This window comes from Equus asinus, chromosome 6, assembly GCF_041296235.1.
Source record: "Equus asinus isolate D_3611 breed Donkey chromosome 6, EquAss-T2T_v2, whole genome shotgun sequence".
NCBI lineage: Eukaryota > Metazoa > Chordata > Mammalia > Perissodactyla > Equidae > Equus > Equus asinus.
In genome coordinates, this window is record NC_091795.1 from 74,971,305 (window position 1) to 74,992,185 (window position 20,881).

The window sequence follows — 20,881 nt, forward strand, 5'->3', positions numbered from 1 at the left end:
ATGTAAGGATAACTCCAAGTGAGAGTGAACACATACCGCCATGAAAACAAGATAAACGCCTGTCTCTGCATAAACCACAGGTAAAATTAAGTTGGCACCACACATTTTCCATCTTCTTCTTATAGCATTGCCATTTCAATGCATGCATGTCATGTCACTTTCTGAATTTTTTTAAAGGAAATGCTGTTTCTCCTGTTACATTTATACTAAGCTGACATTCTTCCTATAAAATAGGAGCAGTTGACAATTTCTGAAACCAAAAGTATAACCAAAAAACTTGAGACATTGCTTTCCTGTGCTGAAAGCTATGTCAAAATATGAAATTCAATAAAAAATTGCTTTTTAATGTGCTATTAATACAAACTTGCAACTTGAAATGCAAATAAGAAAATATGCAAAACTGATCTTGCATATTTGTCATTACATAGCAACTATCATTCTATATCTGGAAAATATTCCACACTTTTCATTTTGAAAAAAGAAGAAAAGAAAAACAGGAAGACCAACTGCTTGATTCAGTAGAAAGAACTAGGTTTACAAGTCATTCAAGTTGAGTTTTAGTCCTGGCTTTGCTTAGGCTACTCACTTAAACTTTGGAAGCTTTAGTTTCTCATCTATAAAATACAAGAGCTAAGGTAGTTCACTTCTTATTTCTTCTAAGCCTCTAAGAACCTATAATCAATGGTCCTTTGCAGGAATTAGTCTCTCTGAAATAATAGCTTTTAACGCTAAATATAATTCCATTACTAAATGCTTATTACTTTTATAAATACTGGCAAATTTCTATATATGTCCTTATAGTTATTACTGGTCTACAAGAACTCAATACCAAAAAATCCTTCTTAATTAATAGTTACTGCTTTGAGGAAGTGGAGAAGACCCAGTTTCTCCAAGCCAAAGTCATGGAAAACCAAAGATAGGTTTCTTTTACCCAAGAGTCAACCTGAAAGAGCTCCCAATGGCCAAAGGTAGAACAATTGGAATAAATAATGATCATATAAACTAAAGAATAAAATATGAGGGTAAAGTAATAAATAATTTAACAAATGGGGGAGAAGGGGAAAATAGAGAAGAATTCCAAATAATGTGTCAAGATATGCCCCCAACCCCCACCCCTCTCTACACCCCTTGAGTGTTGATGGTACTTACTGACTTGCTTTCAAGTCTCAAAGAATAGAGTATGGAATGGGAAAATAGTAATTTTACAGTGGAGAAATCTGGCAGACACCATCTCAACCAAGTGGTGAAGATTAACATCACCAGTGATAAATCATGTTCCTATCATGTACGCCCTCATAGGATGGGATGAGAAAGGCACTCCATCTTTGCAGTATTCCTCTCTCAAATCCATGAGCCCAATCTAGTCAGGAGAAAGTATCAATAAACCCAAACTGAGAGACACCCCGCAAAACACTTTAAGAAGTGTCAAGGAAAGAATGAAAAACTGTCAGAGTATAACAGATTAGGGAGACATGACAATTGAGTGTGAAGTGATATCCTGTGCTGGATCCTGAAACAGAAAAAGTTCATTAGCGGAAAAACTGCTGAAATCAGAGTAAGATCTATAGTTCAGTTAATACCACTATACCAATGTTTATTTCTTAGTTTGACAAATGTATGGTTATACAAAATGTTTACATTAGGAGAAACTGGGTGAAAGGTCCATGGGAACGCCCCGTATTATCCTTGCAACTTTTGTGTCAATCTAGAGTTATTCCAAAAAAAGTTTGTTAATATTATTAACTCATCTGTTAAGAAAATTAACACTAAAACAAAATGCTAATTTTAAATATTTAGAGTTAAATTTATTACATGATGACTCAGACTCCATATTAACTCCCTAAAATAAAATATGCCAATAATCCAAGGAATTTTGAAATACATTGAATAAAAACATTTTAGCACTTTATGGTTATTCCCAAAAGATAAATAATTATGAGAGATACTTCATAATTTTAAACCACTGTTTAACTCATGATTCTGTGGGAGTATAAAGTAAGAAAATCCTCCCATTCTCCATAAAAGAAAATTCTCCCCAATGCAACAGATATCTACTACATACTTGGACGTCACTACCTATAACTCCAGGCCCAAACTATGAAGGAGAAGACTAGAAACGGCAAGCAGAAGAGAGTTGTCATGTCAAGTCAACCATCTTGTGGAGACTTGTGTCTTCATGAAAAGTCAAGCAAGGGAGAACACCCCAACTGAACCTCTTGTAGAATTTGGGATTTCCCACATCATGGGGAGACTGGCATCTGTTCCCCAGTCAGACATCTGCCTAGGCGGGGCACTGAGAGATCTGTGCCCCCTACCTCCATGTCTGTCTGAGCAGGGGTGAAAAAAGCAAGCAACCTGACAGAATGGACTTTGGAGCTGGGAGGGGAATAGCCTGCACTTCCATCAACTCTAGGGCAAAGAAGAGTGACCTTCCCATGAGTCAAGTGGACATCACAGAAAATGAGTGAGGAAGGGACAAAGTCACAAGTTCACCATAGAGTTGTTTTCTTCCTAGGCACATAGCAGGACTACCTGTCCCATCTTCCTTGAAATTAGGTTAGGACCATATAACTAAGTTCTCCCTGATGGGAAGATGAGTGGAAGTTAACTTTCTACTCCTAGTTACAGGCAAGGAAGAGTGTTTGTGAAACAACTCTGAATATACTAAAACCAATGAATGATATACTTTAAACAGGTGAATTGTATGGCATATTATATCTCAAAAAAGCTGTCACCAAAAAAAGAATGGGCGTGAGTCTCCAAGCTCGCTCACTCTCTCTCTCTCACCTGGACTCAAAGTTGGAAATGAAAAACTACAAGATGAGGGGTTGCAAAATGGAAGCAACGGGGCCTTTGATTCACTACTGGAGGAGAGCTGGAATGGCGAGCCACGTGTGCCACAGTGGACTGTGACACAAATGTGTTAAGCTACTGAGATTTTGCTATCCCAGCGTAACTTCACCTATCCTAATTAATATAAAGATAGTTCGAGTTTTCTTGCTAGTAACACACCAAAGGCGATTCGACAGATGCTACCAGTGGATGCCTGTCTCTTACCTATCCCTCCTCCCTGCCTCAACCTCAGAAGACTGAAAGAGTAAACTGTGCACCGCTCCCTCCTTCAGCCCCTCTAGCCCCACCTCCCAGAGTCAGAAGGAAAAAGGGAAGTTTTTAATCCAATATAAGATTCAAAATTGAAAGCGACTCAAAAGTAATGGAATCTTACCAAGACAACAAATTTTAACAAAGCATGAGTCTAAGACAGCAATTAAAAAAATAAAACCATTTATTGTTAATGTCTCCTCGGTAACCCAATTTCCCTTAGCATCTCAGTTTCTGCGTTGTTTTGTCTTGTATCTTGGCTCTCTGCATGTTTTTCTTTTAGACAATAAGTTTACTGTCAACAAAAACATGGTTGCCAAACAGTAAATCAGGTCCCTAGACGCACTCACTCATACTACTAAACATTAACTATCTGAGTTGAAGTTCATTTCTCCTAGAAGCCAATAAAAGGGGTTGTTTGTTTTGTCCAATACTTTCCCACTCACTCTTGGATAGCCGTTGTCTAGCTGATTTAACCTTAGCTAGATATGAACATTAAAATTGGTTTACAAGTAAAAGTGAACATTAGCAGACACCTCTTCCAAAGAATTGGTGCATCACTAAAAACTTTTAACCTAGAGCTTTCCAAATACCACACATGCATATATCTGGCTAGCAGCAAATCTTGAAATATGAGCATTTATAAGTATTCCCCATAGTAATGGTCAAATGGCATGGCCTTCTACTGGACACCCAGAAAGCTGCCCTGGTCCTGGCTGAAGTTTCATGGCTGTGGACAGAACAGCATAGGGAAGTTCTCGCCAGCTTGTTCACCCAAGGCACAGGTATGAGACCAGGCTGCACCCCTACATATCAATGACTAAAACTAGACTGAGACATGCAAAGTTGACTCCCAGCTTCACATACACATCTGTTTAAAATTCAAACAGCTTATACAAACCATGGGTCAGTATTCAAACACAACTTTAAGAGATTGTATTCATTTTAAAAAGAAATGAAAGTATGTGCCTATGTCTTTGGATTCTACATTTCCTGGAGAGAGTTGATAAGCCTTCTACAATTGAGAAGCTTATAAGCTTAGTAGACTGAGCAAGATGTGGGAGCAGAAATCAACTGGCTTTTGATTATGAGACACCAGCATCTCCAGCCTCACCGCACACCATGCAGGAGGCAAAGGCTGCGAATCCACAGCTTTGCAACTTCACACAACTTGGCAACGCTATCTTTGGGAACACAAGAGCAGCCTGGAGGGCAAGTGAACCACCACAGACAAAACCCAGCTCTGAACGGTGCTCTGAGGCAATGCAAATATTTCACAGGCACATCTAGAGAATTCCCAATCTCAGCAAGGGCAGGACCACCACAGTTAGGATGAGGAGGGCTCCTACCTGTCTCTCCATTCTCAGTCAGTCCTCACTCAGCAATACTGCAGAGGGCTTGGCAGTTTTTAACAGCACTTTTTACAGCTCTAGTCCAGCCTTAACTCACTAAACTCCACAGTAACAGTATGAAGAAGGACCATGTTCATTTTCTAGCTGAGGAAACCTCATTAAGAAGTTCAGTGACTTGCCCAGATTACAAAGCCAGGATGCAGCAAAGTGCAAACCTGAACCCAAGTGTTCTATCCAAGTCTAGAGCTTTTTCTCTAGACCAGAGGGCTCTTACACACCACCTGTAGCACATTCAGGTGACAACATAGGTTCAGAGATATCTACAGGACCTTATACGTAGAATAACTTCTCTCTATCCTTTGCAGGGCTCTCAAAAGGTAAAAATTAGCATGTCAGTCTTTCTCTCTCTGCAAAAAAAAAAAATTGAGATTTCAGAAATCACCTGTACGTTGGTTATCAAAGTATTCAAGTCGGTTAACAATTATGTATTCTTTAAAAACATATAAGCCTCCAACTGCTTAAAAATGGGGATAGAAGAGGATCTGCAAGCCAGCCTGGCATACAAACCCACAAGTTAGATGATCTCCAGGTCCCTTCTAGTTTTGCTGTAACATGTATGATTGAGTGTATTTTCTGAAGCTTCACTAACACCGGCTGACAAGCACTCCAAACGTGCCTAGTCCAAACCAAGATCTGTTGTAACTGTAAACTACACACTGCTTTTAAAAACTTAGCATGGAAATAAACAGATATAAAATTTCATTAATATTTTATGTTATATGATGAAATGATAATATTTTGGATATATGGGGTTAAATAAAATATATTATTGAACAATTTCATCTATTCTCCTTTTTAATGTGACTACTAGAAAATTTTAAATTACATATGTGGCTCTCCTTATATTACTATTGGACAGCGCTGTCCTGAAGACAGAATTCATGATCAAAACTGTTACTACCAGAGATGGAAACTGTAACAGATCCTCTGCAAGGCATTTCCTCCTTCCCTCTAGAGTGCCAGATCCTTGCCAGCAGCGCACAGCCTCGCCTCCTTTGGTAAAACCCCACCCTCCCCGCAGCCTAGCCCAGGCACCACGTCCCAGCTCCAGATGAGCAGGGCCCCCAAGCAATCTTCCCACACTGTCGCCATCTCTTCCTCCTCCTCCATTACTCTTGCCATCATTCCAGTGCAGAAAAGATTGAAAAATCCCTGAAACATCCCCCAATCTCTCAGAGACCAAGATGACTGTGTAAAAATGTTCCCAGCACGTTTTCTTCTGTAGACCAATAGCTCCCTAACTTTTATGATCACGAACCATAGCAGGAAAAAAAAAACAAAAACCTTTAGCCTAACCTCCAACATACATATTTACAAATTATATACATGTTCTACTGCATTAATATGTACATTATCAAACATACTCAAATAGAAATTTAGAAGGCTAAGATGAAATTAAGAATTCAAAAAATAATCCTTTGGTGAGAAAAATAGTCCTTTTTGTTCTCACCAAAAACATTTCTTTCAGGGACTACAACATGACCAAATGTGCTTCATTATTTTTTTTTCAATCTTGGTTTAACACTCTACAGAGCAATTCACAGGTCTGATTCTAAGATCTGTGTATTTCAATATTTAGCTTCAATGTCTGGTCTGGCTTACAACAAAAAAGAAACCCGACAAAGACACATAGATCCAAACAGAAGAAATGTACTTACAAAGCCACTTTTTGTTTCAATCTCATACACTAATTACTCAAAGGCTTTTTTTTTTTTTTTTTTACTAAAATTAGTAACTTTCCATTTTCCCTGTCAGTTGGTCTTGCAAACTAATTGGAAGATGTTACATTTTGACAATTCTTAATGGGTTTGAAACACTTTGTTTGGGAGATCTTAGTTTGTTTCCAAGATTAAGTAGGCAGATAGGAGTTTCTACATAAAACACATAACTACCATTTTTAGCAATGAAAATCATGTAACAATGAAAGTAGGTCCATACACTTATTTTACAAATGCTCTCTCTGTTGCACAAGATTATTTTTAAAAGAAAAAAGTTACTTTCTTATTCATTAACATATCACCTGTACTTTGAAAGGACAGATTATGTGTATTTTTAAAATACCTGCAGGGTAACAATACCATAGCCATATATTATGTAAAAGACCAGCAATTCTGAAATGCCTGCCTTTGCAAGAAAAATTCTTAATCCATGTTCAAACTCTCCTTTAAGTAATCTGCTTCATTTAGCATCTATGGTACAAAGATTATAAGAGATCACTCCCCATGTCATTACAAAGTACTGTCAGATTTTTTGGCTATTTAAGATGATATAATCTGTAAATCTACTTAATTGGGTAGAGATAAACCTCTGTCAACACAGCCAGCCCCCTTGTCAGCAGAATGCACACTCTTACCCCAAAATGCCTGGGGCTGCAAACCCTGCCACTGACCTTCTGACACTTGGACCACACGAAGGCACCAAAGTCAGTTGTATATTGACTACTAGTAAAGTTTAATTCCTATTTTTAGACAGAAGGAGATTTAAGTAGGATTTTTTTTCCTTGCAGCCCAATGGAATGTCTTACACAGGTCCTTACTGTGAGCACCTTACTTTAGAAAGTGCTGCTATAGACATCAATGTGCCAGGTCAAAATATTAACTGTTAGAACCACTTCTAACCCAATTACTTGTTTTGCTCTGCTAGAAGACAGCAATATTGTTCTCCTCCATGAGAAATCTGGAGGATCTGTACTGCACTCCCAGAATCTTTTCGTGGTTCCGGTTCTGTCTCTCCTGCCAGTACTTGGCTGCACTCTAAGGAATGAGTTCAATTACGGTCACACACCTCCTTGTACTAAATAAACGCTCAATCTCTTTCCATCAAGACCAGTCACTACCTGAAATCCTCAGCTGCTTCTGAATTCTTGCTTGCTTTTTTGTTCCCTTTACAACAGATCTCTGAACCCTCCACTCCAAAATGGTGCCAGGTAACAACACTGTGGTTCTTAACTTATTCAGGGTTCATCCTTCGTAGTTTGGAAAAAAATCACTTTTTCCTTTAACAACTCTATTTAGTGACATCCAAGTGCTTTTTCTTTTGAACATTTAACAAAACTTCTTACGGGACCAGCCTGGTGCCATAGTGGTTAAGTTCATGCACTCTACTTCAGTAGCCCTGGGTTTGCAGGTTCAGATCCTGGGCGCCGATCTACACGCCATTCATCAAGCCATGCTGTGGCAGTTGACCCACATATAAAATAGAGGAAGATGGGAACAGATGTTAGCTCAGGGACCATCTTCCTCAAGCAAAAAGAGGAAGATTGGCAACAAATGTCAGCTCTGGGCCTATCTTCCTCACAAAAAAAAAAAAGAAAAAAAAAACTTCTTAAAAAATGGAGCCTAAGCCAATACTGTGAACATAGTCTATGAATCAGTAGAATCATTTGACCCTCACTCTCTTTCTTTCTCTATAACACACCTGGCCCTCCACCACATTTTCCCAAAATGTCATTTCACCTATGTTGCATTCTCAACCTCACTATCTAGTCCCCTGATACGAATATTCCATGTAAAGCATGCTCAGCCCAATTTCTCCTTATATGTTCTCCCCTGAGCAAGTGCTTGCAGATTTCCTCTCAGCTAAAACGTCATTTTCTCCCCTTCAGCCTATTCAGTTTCCATCCATTCACAGCTACAATCTGCCACTCTAGCCTGAACCGCTCTATCCTTCAGCCACTCTCTTTTAGGCTTCATGTTCTCCTCGTAGGGCCCTTGTCTTCTCAAAAAGATCATATTTTCCACAGTTTTGTCTTCTCCAGGGAATAGCAAGGTACACTGTATAAATTAGGCTCACCCTATAAGTTGGGTTTATTTTTCATTAAACACTAAAATATAGGGTTTTTAAAAAATAATTATAGCTATATAATCAGGAACACGCGTTATCGGGGATATTTCTTTTAATAAGGAAAAAAAAATGTTTCTTGGCCAATTGTTAATTATGTCAGGAAAAGAATCAAAGCTGCTTATACAAGAGCTGAAAAGACTCTGGGCTCAATCCCACGGCTTCAACATATACCTAATTTCATCTGACGCAGGACTTCCTGCCATAATGTTTTCAAGCTGAGACACGGAATGTTTGCTGTGCCATCACTATAGTGAACTTGCCAAGCATGCCCTCTAGAACAGTGCTTCACAGCCATTTGGGGATTACAGGCCTCTCTGAGGCCAAGGAAAGCTATGTAACCATTCCCCATAAAAATACTCATATACACAAAAGTATGTAGACAATGCTGGAGGACGGGGGAGCTGGGTAGAGATGCCTCGAAGGCCTTGAACCCTAGTAAAAGTAGTAAAAGCCTGGTTGCTTTTCCCAGTGTCACTGGGCCTGCAAGTCAGGTGACAGGAAGAGAGTGTTTCAGCCTTAGAGACTCCTTCCCAGAAGTTTTTACATAGTAAGCCAAATCATTTTCTTCTTTTAAAAAAAAGAAACAAACGCATTTACTAACATATCAATATAGATGCTGAAAATACAGACATGTTGTCAATATCTAGGCATACAGTAAGGCATTCTTACCTTTCCTAAAAGTATTTGATATCTGTTTAGATTACTCTAGGGTTACAAAATAGTTTGACCTCACTGCCCAGCAGTAGTGACCTCCCGCTGGTCACGCCTCATCCAGTTCTGGGCTATAAAGGATGGGCGTTTAACCGCCTCGCTGCATTTCTTCTTGTTGTTGTCCAATTGCTTTTCTCATCAGAGTAAACCATCCCTTTGGCATTTCTAACCCTTCCAGCTTCCACTGGCAACCAAGCAAATCCCTGTTTTCCTTTTTAGACTGAAGATCAAAGTCCCTCCTGTGCTTTCTGGCTCTTTTCTATCTCTCCCTTTTCTCTGTCCTCTTGTTTCAAAACCACACTGAGGAAAAGCACACATCAAATCTCACCCTCACCACTCCGGCCCCAGTCGGGATCAAAGTCCATTTCAGTCTTCCTTGGCAATGGCTCCTAGAGCATCTTCTTTGAAGCACTTTATAAACTGTTTATCTCAACTGCACTGAAAACTTAATTACCAAATCCCTGAAAAAGAAGTTCTCTTAAAAATCAGTCATAGCAACAATAAGAAAGCAAACAGCTCAATTAAAAACATGGGCAAAAGATCCAGATATTTCACCGAAGAAGATATATGGATGACAAGTGTATGAAAAAATGTTCAACACTATTAACCTTTAGGAATATTCACATTAAAACCACAATGAACGACCACCATACGCCTATTAGAAAGGCACAAAGGAAAACTGACATTACCGAGTGCCAGTGAGGATGGGAAACGACTGGAACCCTCACAGGCTGCTGTTAAGAAGATAAAATGGCAGAGCCACTGTGGAAAACAGCTTCACAGCTTCTTACAAAGCTAAACACCTACTTACTAAACGACCCTGAGTCAGCTGACGTATTCAAAAAGATGCAAGTAGATGTACATGGCACAAATTTCTATCATTATATTTACACACTGCCATATGTCTATCACATATACATACGCCTTCCAGTAAATCCTTAGTTCTTTAAGCATAATTATCCTGTCTTATCTATCTTGTGTTTATCCCTTAACACAAAGCTTGGCACAAAGGTGTCCACTGAGTGTTTGCAGAATAAATAAAAGGATAGACGATATGGACCACGTGCTCCATTCCAGACAAGGCACTGGGAATACAGAATGGAAAAGATGTCGTCTGTCTTCAGAGAGCCATCCAGCTAGAGAAAAACGCTTGACCAGAGGAAATGGTGAACACAAGACACTGAGTGACTAACTACTAGCTGTGTGAAGTGATCTGGTGGTCAAGAGCTCTCAATCACTCCTTGGGGTCAGACAGGCTTGGACTCGAGGTCTGATTCTTGCTTACTAGCTGTTACTCCGGCAGGTTACTTGACCTAAAGCTAATCTTCCTGATCCGTAAAAAGTGAGAATTAATGATGGGGTTGTTGTATGACAGCCTGACCATCAGCTGGTAGGTATGGTACAGTGTTGCCATCAGAAAACTGTTGAAATTCTTCCACAGTAGATGGCAAATAAATACTGTCCCGAGCTCCCAAGCGCAGGTCCCCCCAGGAACCTTCCCCAGGCTTCCCTCCAGTTCATCACTAAAGGAATAACCTCCTGCAGGACGGCAGGTGACCTTGGGGACCCTGCCCCACATTGCAGCTGGTTCTGTTGATCGCTCTGTGTCTGTGCTGGACAGCAATGGTTTGAACATCACCCTTACAAGATCATGCATGCAAAACGCCTGACGCGTTGCATACATTGTATGTCTTCAATAAACACTGGCTACTGTGAAAGTTCAAGGAAGGCTCCTAGAATTTGAATTGTACCCCACAATTCAAGGGAGGATTTGACAGGAGAAAGTGAAGAGAATACAAGTAAAGTGTGGAGGTGAAAAAGAGCATGAGGGATGGGGAGGAGGTAAAATCAGTGAGGAGACTGTCCTACAAGGAGATGGGGACATGTGCTGGAGAGCAGTAAAGAATAGGGTTGAGCAACTGGTAAATGTGCCCATGTTACAGAGGGTCCTGAAATGAGTTTAGGTTCGATGGAGCAGGAAATGGTAAATCACTCTTCTTTCAACTCCCAGAACACCTGCAAAAACCTCCCCTATTACCTTTATCATAATGAAACATTATTCTCTGTATGTGTGTGTGTATGCATGCATGTATCCGCTAACCTGGGGGCTCCTTAACAGCAAGGAAGGGATTCTAATCATCACTGCTGGGGGGAAGCTCTCTGGAGCTGGAGTCCCCAGTACCTACTGCTCCAAACATCTGGGTCCACACCCATCCTGAAATGCCGTGTAAATGTCCTCTGACAGGTTCCCTCCTGCCTGCAGATCCTCACTAACTACTGATTATTGACTCCTGTAATCAGTACTCAGGATCTTCAAGTAACCCTTGCTCATTTTCTTCCATGCCAAGAGACGAAACCTCTATGGGCCTCTGTCCTCTACTCTACCTGGCCCTTGCCAACCACTCCTAGACTCCAAAACCTGTCCCGATAGATCTCTCATCGGATCTGTCCTTGATTCCTACCCTACATTTCAGGATTTGACACTTGGTCTCCTTCCTCATCTTGTTTTCAGTCCCAGTGTAAATCACACACAAAACCAAACTTTCCTATCTAAAACCTCAACTTTAAGTAACCATCATTAGCCTCCCCTTACCCCACGGGCCTGTCTTTCCAAACCCATTATCACCCCAGGTTTGACACTGACATTACAAACTGATGGTTATATCAAATTCCAACTCAGATTCCTGAAAGAGAAATAATGTGGGGCAAAGAAAAAAGTAACTTCATTCACTCCCTCAATTTAATTTAATTGCTTATGATTATATTATTATAGCCCCCCACAAACATAACGTGTAATTTCTCAATGATTTAGACAAGTCTTGGATTAGACTTGGTCAGCCAAAAATATACTTGATCTCAATTTTGGTTAGAAAAGATCTTTTACTTGGTGTCCTGATATATGTGGCAATGCTCTACAGGCTGCCAAGTTACAGGTGGTCATTGCAAAGGATGAGTCTAAAACCGGCATTAAAGATTATAAATTTAGACCCAAGATGACACGGTATTACTTCCTTTTATAGCTATATAGCTATACTAGTTCAGAAATGTTAATAGTTTAAAAAGTATGCATCGACAGGGCTTCAACTTTCCCTTCTAACAGGAGTAATGTTTTTCCCCTGTCAGACGCCACTGGAGTAGCAGCAACAACTATATGTCTGCCCTTTTCCTACCCCACAATTACTACCCCTCTCCTCCTCTCTGTGTGATAATGAACAGAACTTCAATTTTCTCTCATCAAACCCTGAAAGAGCAGGATTATAACACACAATGGCCAATTGAACCTCTGAATACACTCATCAGTACTCGAAAAGTGCATGTTTGTGAGAGCTAAAGAATGCCCAGATGAAACTACTGAGTAAAATGAAGCAACAGGAGATGAGGTTTAACTACAAGGCTAGAGACAGGAAGACAAAAGGCAGGAAATGGAGGCACAGCCCAGAGCACAGGTGTCCCCATCAGGGAGCCAAGGGGCAGACGCAGGGAGAAGCTGCCCAAAGTATCCTGCAGATCCCTCAGGCTCCTTGGCCTCTTGGTTGGATGAGCCCCCTTTTACAAAGGAGGTTTTCATAAGGCTTTTCATGCTATAAATGACAAGGAAAACAATGCCTGAACCTCTCCAAAGACCCAGACTATGGTTATTCAACTGTGATATGAGCTCCTTGTAGCACAAGGAATTTTAGGGTTTATCCTCCAAAGATGAAGTTTCTGATTTCTCAGAACAAAAGCTCTTTAAAATAAATTTACTAGGATCGCTACTTCTGGCAAAACAGAGGGTTAGATGTCTAGGGAAAATGTGCCAATATCAAACAACTAAAATTGTTGGACAAAATATCAAACTATGGTGAGTTGGCAGGAGAGTAAGAGCAATTCTCCGAGGCCAGAAACAACCAGAGAGCATGAATCCAGGGAAATGACTTGGCACCAGAATAGGAATTTGCCCTGGAGGGGAATCTGCCATTTCTGGATGCCTAGATTACAGGTTTTAATGTGCTGCAGTGGGGCACAGGGATAAAGCTGATAACTGTACTAGTAGGTGAACCAAAGAAAACCACCCGACAGTGAGGGAGCCTGAGGATATGCGCCCGTCTCAGCTTGGGCTTTGGGTGAACATGAAAAGTTCCAGTAACAGCAAGAAAAATCATCTCAGGTGAGAACTCCTAATCACAAGTCCATCTTTGTGCAGGTTTGGCAGTCAAATAAAAAATACCTGAGTGATCAAAACAATCAAAACTCCAAAAATTAGGTGAAAGTGGGCCTGGCTGTGTAGTGTCCCCAGGAACTGGTTAAGAGCAAACACAAATGCCCTGTAGGGTCATACCTTAAACCCAGCCCTTCGGGAACTCTAGAGGTGAAATTCCAGTGAACATTTACTCACAGTCAGAGATCACAAAACGCACAAGGAGATAAGCCAGAATCAGCACAAAAGTCAAACTGCAGAATCTGTCTAGCAGCAACTGTGATTTATTAGACTGGAATTGGAAAACACAGAATATAAGTATATTTAACATGTATAAATAGAGATGTTGAAATTACGACTAAGTGATCAAAGATTTACTACTCAGCCACAAAAAAAGGCAAAACTGTGCCATTTGTGACAACATGGATGGACCTTGAGGGTATTATGTTGAATGAAATAAGTCAGACAGAGAAAGATAAACACCATATGATTTCACTCATATATGGAAGATAAACACACACACAGATAAAGAGAATAGATTAGAGGAGAAGGGGGTGGGGAGAGGGCGAAAGGAGTAAAGGGGCACGTATGTATGGCGATAGATAAAAACTGGACTATTGACAGTGAACACGACGCAGTGTATACAGAAACTGATATATAGAGATGTACACCTGAAATTTACACAGCGTTGTAAGCCAATATGACCCCAATAATTTAAAAAAGAAAAAGATTTAATATAAACTAGGGAGAATTGAAAATAGACCTTTCAGGGGGCCGGCATGGTGGTTAAGTTCACATGCTCTGCTTCAGCAGGGTGCACAGGTTTGAATCCCGGGTGCAGACCTACACACCACTCATCAAGCCAAGCTGTGGCAGTGTCCCATATACAAAACAGAGGAAGACTGCCACAGACGTTAGCTCAGGGCCAATCTTCCTCACCAAAAAAAAAGAAAAAACAGAACTTTCAGATATAAAAAACAAGTAAGATTTGAAATGGGTAGCCAAAGGATGACAGCAGGTATAGCAGAGCTCAAGAGAGCATTAGTGAACTGGAAGAAATTGACCTGTATGCAGCAGAGAGAGACAAGGCAGACTATCAGAGAGAGACTAAAAGTTACAGAGAATAAGATGAAAAGGTGTAATAGTTGTCTAGCTATATTTGCAAAATGAGAGAACAAGGGAGAGTAACAGTCACAGAAAAAAATGACTAAGAATTTTCCAAAACTGAAAAACATATGAATCCTCACATCAGAATTCCAGTAAATCCCAAACAAGGTAAATTTTTTAAATCCAAACAGGAAAGAGAGATTACCTCTAAAGGAAACACAATCAGATCGACCATCGGCTGATTTATCAACAAGAACAAGGGACGCCAGAAGACCAGGGAAAAATGGCTTCAAAATACTTAGAACAAGTAACTCTCAAGCTGTAACTGCACACCCAGAACCCAAAAAATTTGGTGAAATAAAAAGACCCTCACCACAGGAATTTCTAAAAGAGGCACTTTCAGGAAAATTGCTCCAGAGAGAATGTCTAAAATGCAAGAAGGAATGGTGAACAAAGAAAACGGTAAATATGTGGGAAGACCTAAATAAGCACTGACTACATAGAGCGATGATATAATATCTCATTTGTAGGATTAAAATTTTTTTAATTGAAATGTTGAAAAATAATAGCACAGACCTCTGGAGGGAGGGACCAAAGTTTAAGTGTCCTTAGGCCTTATGTTTGGTAGAAGGGTAAAAATACCAAATGTCGTTTGCCTTTGTGAACATAAATAACCATGTATATTTAGGGTAAACATCTTGGATAATCACTAACAGAAATGAATATGTAACCCAAAGTAGTTTGTGTAGAGAGAGGAAGGAATGAGGGGAGAAAAAAAAATTATCTAAAAAGAGAACCAAGAAAAGAAAGCAAATGTAAGTACAAGTATAAAATGACACAATAAAAATTAAATCACCCTACCTAGAAAATCCCCAAATAGTTTTACAAGTGAGTTCTATTGAACATTCAATACAAAATTTCTCTCAAGAAAGGACCAAGAAGGTACATTCCGGTTCATTCTACTATGCTAACATAACCAGAAAGATCAAAATCGTATCAAAGCAACGTGAGAAAGCAGAATTCTACACCAATCTCACTCACGAACAGATGCAAACTGAAAGATAAAGACATTATGGCCAAGTGAAGTTTATTATACGAATGCAAGGTTGTTCCAACATTAGCAAGTCTTTTAATATAACTCCTCACATTAAAGATAAAAGGAAATCTTATGATCAAACCATCAGATCAAATGATCAAATTCAACATCTGTAACAGACACTCTTGGCAATCTAGCAGTACAAGGGCTCTCCTTAACTTGATAAGGGGTATCTACAAAAAACCTACGGCAAAGGTAGCACTCAATGATGAAAGGCTAATGGAATTGCCTTTAAAATAAGGAACCATGCCCGCCATCACTACTTCCGTTTCACAATGAACTGAAGGTCCCAGATAGTGCAATAAAAAAAAAGCACAAAAATTGCAGATATACAGATTAGAAAAAAAATCCATCATCATATATAATAACTCTATGTAGAAAACCCAAAAGAATATCAGACAATGTACTAGAATGAGTTTAGCAAAGTTTCAGTCTACAAAAAAACATGCAACCTCATTTCTATGAGAGCATGTATGAAAATGAAATTTTAGAGAAGATTCCATTATAATAACAACCAGGAATATTAGATCAATAGATCTCACAAGAGATGTGCAAGATCTTAAAATTACCAAAGTATATTAAAAGATATTAAAGAAAACCTAAATAAATGGAGGGACATATTACATTGACTGATAGGAAGAGTCAATATCAGAAAGATAAATATTCATCTTAAAATTATATACTGATTCAATGCAATTTCAATCAAAGTTCCAGCCAGGTTTGGAAAAAAAAAAAGGTAACACGCTGATTGCACAATTATACAGAAATGCAGCTGAAGAAGAAAGAGGGAGGATTTACCTACCAAAACTTGTTATACAATTACACTACTTAAGGTATTGACTAAAGGACAGAGACCAATGTAACAGGCTAGAGAATTCAGAAACAGACTTGCACATATGTAGAAATTTGCATATAATAAATATGGTATCACAGTTAGGGGACGGGGGGCTAGTCAATAAATAGTGCTAAGACAGTAAGTTAGCCATATGGAAAATAAATAAAATCACTCTATACTCAAAGTCAATTCCAGGTGCATTAAACAAATGTGAAAGGAAAAGTTCCTAAAATAATCTGAGTGCAATGGGCTAGGGAAGGATTTCTTAAGCGAGATGATTTATAAAGGAAAACACTGATCAATTTACCCTAGACAAGCAGCTTCAAACTTTGACAAGAGCTCACTGTAAAAAAGGCATTTCACATAGAGCATGTGTTTCTAAAACAAGAGTTTCACGAAACAAAAATCTACCCTTAATATAAGTGAAACACTGCTTTTTTTTATTCCATTCTATAAAAACTCTTAGAAATATTTAACAGAAGACTTATCCCAAAGTGCTCATCACAACCCTGTTGCAACAGCAAAACACCAGCAACAACTCAAATGCCCATGATCAGGCAAATGGGTACAGGAATTGTGGCACATTTGTATAGTGGGATACTATTAAAAAAGAAAAATGAATCCCAGCTATAAAGCATCAGGATAATCAGTGGTTCTCAAAGCATGGTCCTGAGACCAACACGTTAGCATCCCCTGCAGGTTTGCTAACTCTGCAAACTGCTCCCCAGACAGACCGAATTAGAAACAGGGTGGGCAGGGCAGCAAGTCGTGTTCTAGAAGGCCTCCAGGTGAACCTGACAGAGTCCATTTTGGGAGCCACTATTACGGATGAATGTCCATAATACCTGGGCAAGAAAAGCTAGTCTCAGAAGAACACAAACATTATTATTTTATTTATTTGAAAGTCCAAAGCTGACTAACCGAAATAACTGTTCAGAAGTATCAAAAATATGATCAAAGTTATAAAGAAAAGCAGGGACTGATGAATACAAATTACTTTGTGGGACAGAGAAGGCAAGGGCTGCATAGAGTCTCCAAGATAATAGTTTTATTTCTTCAGTTAGGCGGTGGGTACGAGAATTTTGGCTTTTCATTATTATCCTTTAAACTATGTGTGTGTTGTGAATTATGTATCTTTTAGTAAGTGACATTTTCTAACCAAAAAAATGTAGACCTGGAATAGAAAAAAGGTTGAGAACAAAAAATTATGAACACGGGCCAGCCCCGGGGCCGAGCAGTTAAGTTCGCACCCTCCACTTCGGCGGCCCAGAGTTTCGCCGGTTCGGATCCTGGGCGTGGACATGGCACTGCTCATCAAGCCATGCTGAGGCAGCGTCCACATGCCACAACTAGAAGGACCCACAACTAAAAATACACAACTATGTACCTGGGGGCTTTGGGAGAAAAAGGAAAAATAAAATCCTTAAAAAAAAATTGTGAACCTAATATCGCTCAGATGAATTCAGTTCTAACAAAAGGCCTAGAAAAAAACAATTGAGTACATAGCAGGTACTGAATATTTGTGGACTACTAAACATTTACAGTGATTCATACGCTTCATTCTTCTCTCAAATTTCACAATGCATAAAATATCCAAGAAGAAATTATTTTTATACAGAAAATACAATCTATAAAATAACTTGGTGCCCCCCTCACCATCATTCCCACCTTTAAGCTAATTTCTTTTGCAGACTTGAAATCTAAACCCTCACTAAACACACAGTAGAGTCTAAGGGAAGATTACAGTTTTCAACCCTGGTCTCAAAAATGTATTTTTCTGCTCTAATTTTCCAAAAATACTTTCACGGAACTCTATTCCGTTTTACTTAATTACTTCACAGCTCTATACCAAAACATCTAGAAGTTAGAATTGATTTTTTTAATGGACACAAAAGAAGTTACATATAAAATTTACTATTAAGTAAGACTTTACAACAAAGTCTCTTATAAACTATACAGGGACTGCCTTAAACTCATTTGTTTCTAATTTATTTTCTCCATTAGGAATGTGTTGCTAAAATCACAAGAGAATAAAGCATTGCTCATTTGAATTAATTCCTATCCATCTGCAGTCAGAGGAACCGAAGGGTCGGCTTCACCATCCAAAGGCGATTATGCACAAGGAGCAAAGGAGGTGGTTCGAGGTTGCACTGCCAAGAAATGACATATTCCAGTAGATTCAAACCACCCCTTTCAAATTTTGGCATTCTACAGTATAAAAATAAAACCGAAGTTCATTGAAAAGCAAAGCTTGCCACCTGCTGCCCAACGGCATAATCGTAAAAGTTCAAGTTGTGTCCACATTTTTCGACTTAAACCTTTCTATGAATTGATTGTTACGAATGTTTGCATTTTCCGTATTTATTCATTAATTCTCACCAGTCTTTTTTTTTTTAAGAGAGAAAGTCAGCCCCAAAGTTTTTAACCAGATGTTATTTTCAAATCCTTTACATAATCGGCTATAAACAATGCGCCTAAAAACAAAAAAAACTTCCAAAATATTATACATGTTGTGTATATAATAAATGGACCAAACGGCCATTGTGTTTATTATAATATGCAGACCAGGGAAGAATTCCTTTGAAAATGGGCCAGCATTGTCCTAGGCTTCCATGGCTTGTCATCATTCTAGATGACATGAAATACTAAATCCATTTTCTGATCTATGCAGACTTTAAAATCCAAACATTAACAGCTTAACTGAAGTTTATATACATTGATATTACAAAATTTTAAGTAGCAGCCCAGCTAACCAAAAAGAAAAAACTCACCTCCAAGATTTCACCATTGCTTTGTCAGCTCTAAACATTTAAACTTTTAAATATCTTCATCATGTTAACATTGACAGGCATTTGACAAACATTTTCATAGAATATTTCCAGTATTCTTTCTTTCTTTTTTTTTTTTTTCTGGTGAGGAAGATCGGCCCTGAGCTAACATCAGTGCCAATCTTTCTCTATTTTGTTTGTGTGATGCCGCCTCAGCATAGCCTGATAAGCAGTGTGTAGGTCACTGCCCAGGATCAGAACCTGTGAACCCCAGGCTGCTGAAGCAGAGCAAGTGAATTTAACCACTACACCACTGGGCTGGCCCCCATCCAGTATTCTTTTTCATTTGAATTTATTCTAAGAAAATGTGAGAAGTAAAAGCATTTTAGCCTTTTTTTCTTAAATGAAGAAAACAACAAACCTTCAAGTTTTGCCTCATTCTTCTAACTCTGTAGATTTGTGTATTTATGCCATCATTTCCTCAGAAAGAAATAAAAAACACTCTTAGGGAGAAAGTGAAACGAAGGATTTAGGAAAAAAAATGCCATCTGAGACGAGAGAGGTCCTGAAACCCCTCATAAGCCAGATCAGGAAAGAGAAGGCCCACAGGCTCCTCCACGTGCCCTCCTTTCACCCAGAAAGCCACACAGGGCAAGATTCTTGGGCCCTTTATAGGAAGCGGCCTCTTCACACCACACTGATAACTCCTGACGCCCCTATAAGATAAAGCTTTCAAGGCTTTCGCCAGCAGAACTCATCCATATGCAAAACAGCACCAACCTAACTGCAGTTTTTTAGTTGTCTAGGAACTACCATAAAGCAGACAATAAAAAATAACTCATTTTCAAGACAGACGGCACCATAACATTGCAGTAATTTCTAGTGTGCTTTTTTCCCAAACACTAGAGGCAGCATCTCCATATGAAAGGACGCCTGTCCAGCTGCAGCCAGTTAGCTTCCAGGTACCGCTGTTCCTGGGAAATAGCGCAGACACTGAACGCTCCTTCTTTTCCCTGTGGTTGGCTTACCCTTTTCTTCAAAAACTCTACAGGAGCCATTAGTTCATGCACTAAGTGTTTCAAAATCTCTTTCTCCCTAGCTTTTATTTAATTGCCCAAAGCGGAAGCGGTTTGTGTTTCTAAGACTAGTTAGGGTTGAGTTAGATCTTCTTGAATATTAATCTACAAGTCAGAAGGGTGCTGGCATGATGATAGAGCAAGGCAATCCTTTAATGACTTGATTTCGTGCCTGTTAACACCAGAACTGGCCTCTGATGGAAAAGGTCCAATATTTAACTGCATGCCAGTAGAGGAATAGCATTACATATCCTTTATCCTATAAAAACACAGCTCTTTCCTAAAAAACAAAACAAATTTAACTACTCAATCTAGAAATAATAGAACAGGAGGGAAAAAGCATAACAGGTATGGATTATTCACTGAAATTAAAGAATATTTACTTTAGCTGCTAGCATAGTACCTGGTACATAGTAAGTATTTAGTAAACGTATGTGAGATTGATAGACCCAAATAATTTCTTTTGGTTTTTTGTCAAAGACTTCCTAATGGAGCTTGATCAAATCCTTATTTTTTTATGAACATACTATTATTTTATATTATTGAAATGAACATATATATTGAATATGAACATACTATTTTAAATAATAACTAATGAGAATGCAGTCTAACTAGAAAGATATGTAGAGCCTACCAACATGTAAGGTTGTTATGCGTGTGTGGGTGTATGTAAGCACGTGCACACCACTATCCAAGTCTCATTTCCAACTCATCAGTAAAGACATCAGAAGAGATACGGGATTTCAGTCACCTA

General features: G+C 39.0%; 1 protein-coding gene across 8 annotated transcripts in view; it reads right to left on the reverse strand.

Moving 5' to 3' along the window:
- The window catches only part of LTBP1 (latent transforming growth factor beta binding protein 1), a 390,791-nt gene that overhangs the window by 310,549 nt on the left and 59,361 nt on the right, over window positions 1-20,881 (reverse strand). The gene's annotated exons all lie outside the window — the stretch shown is intronic.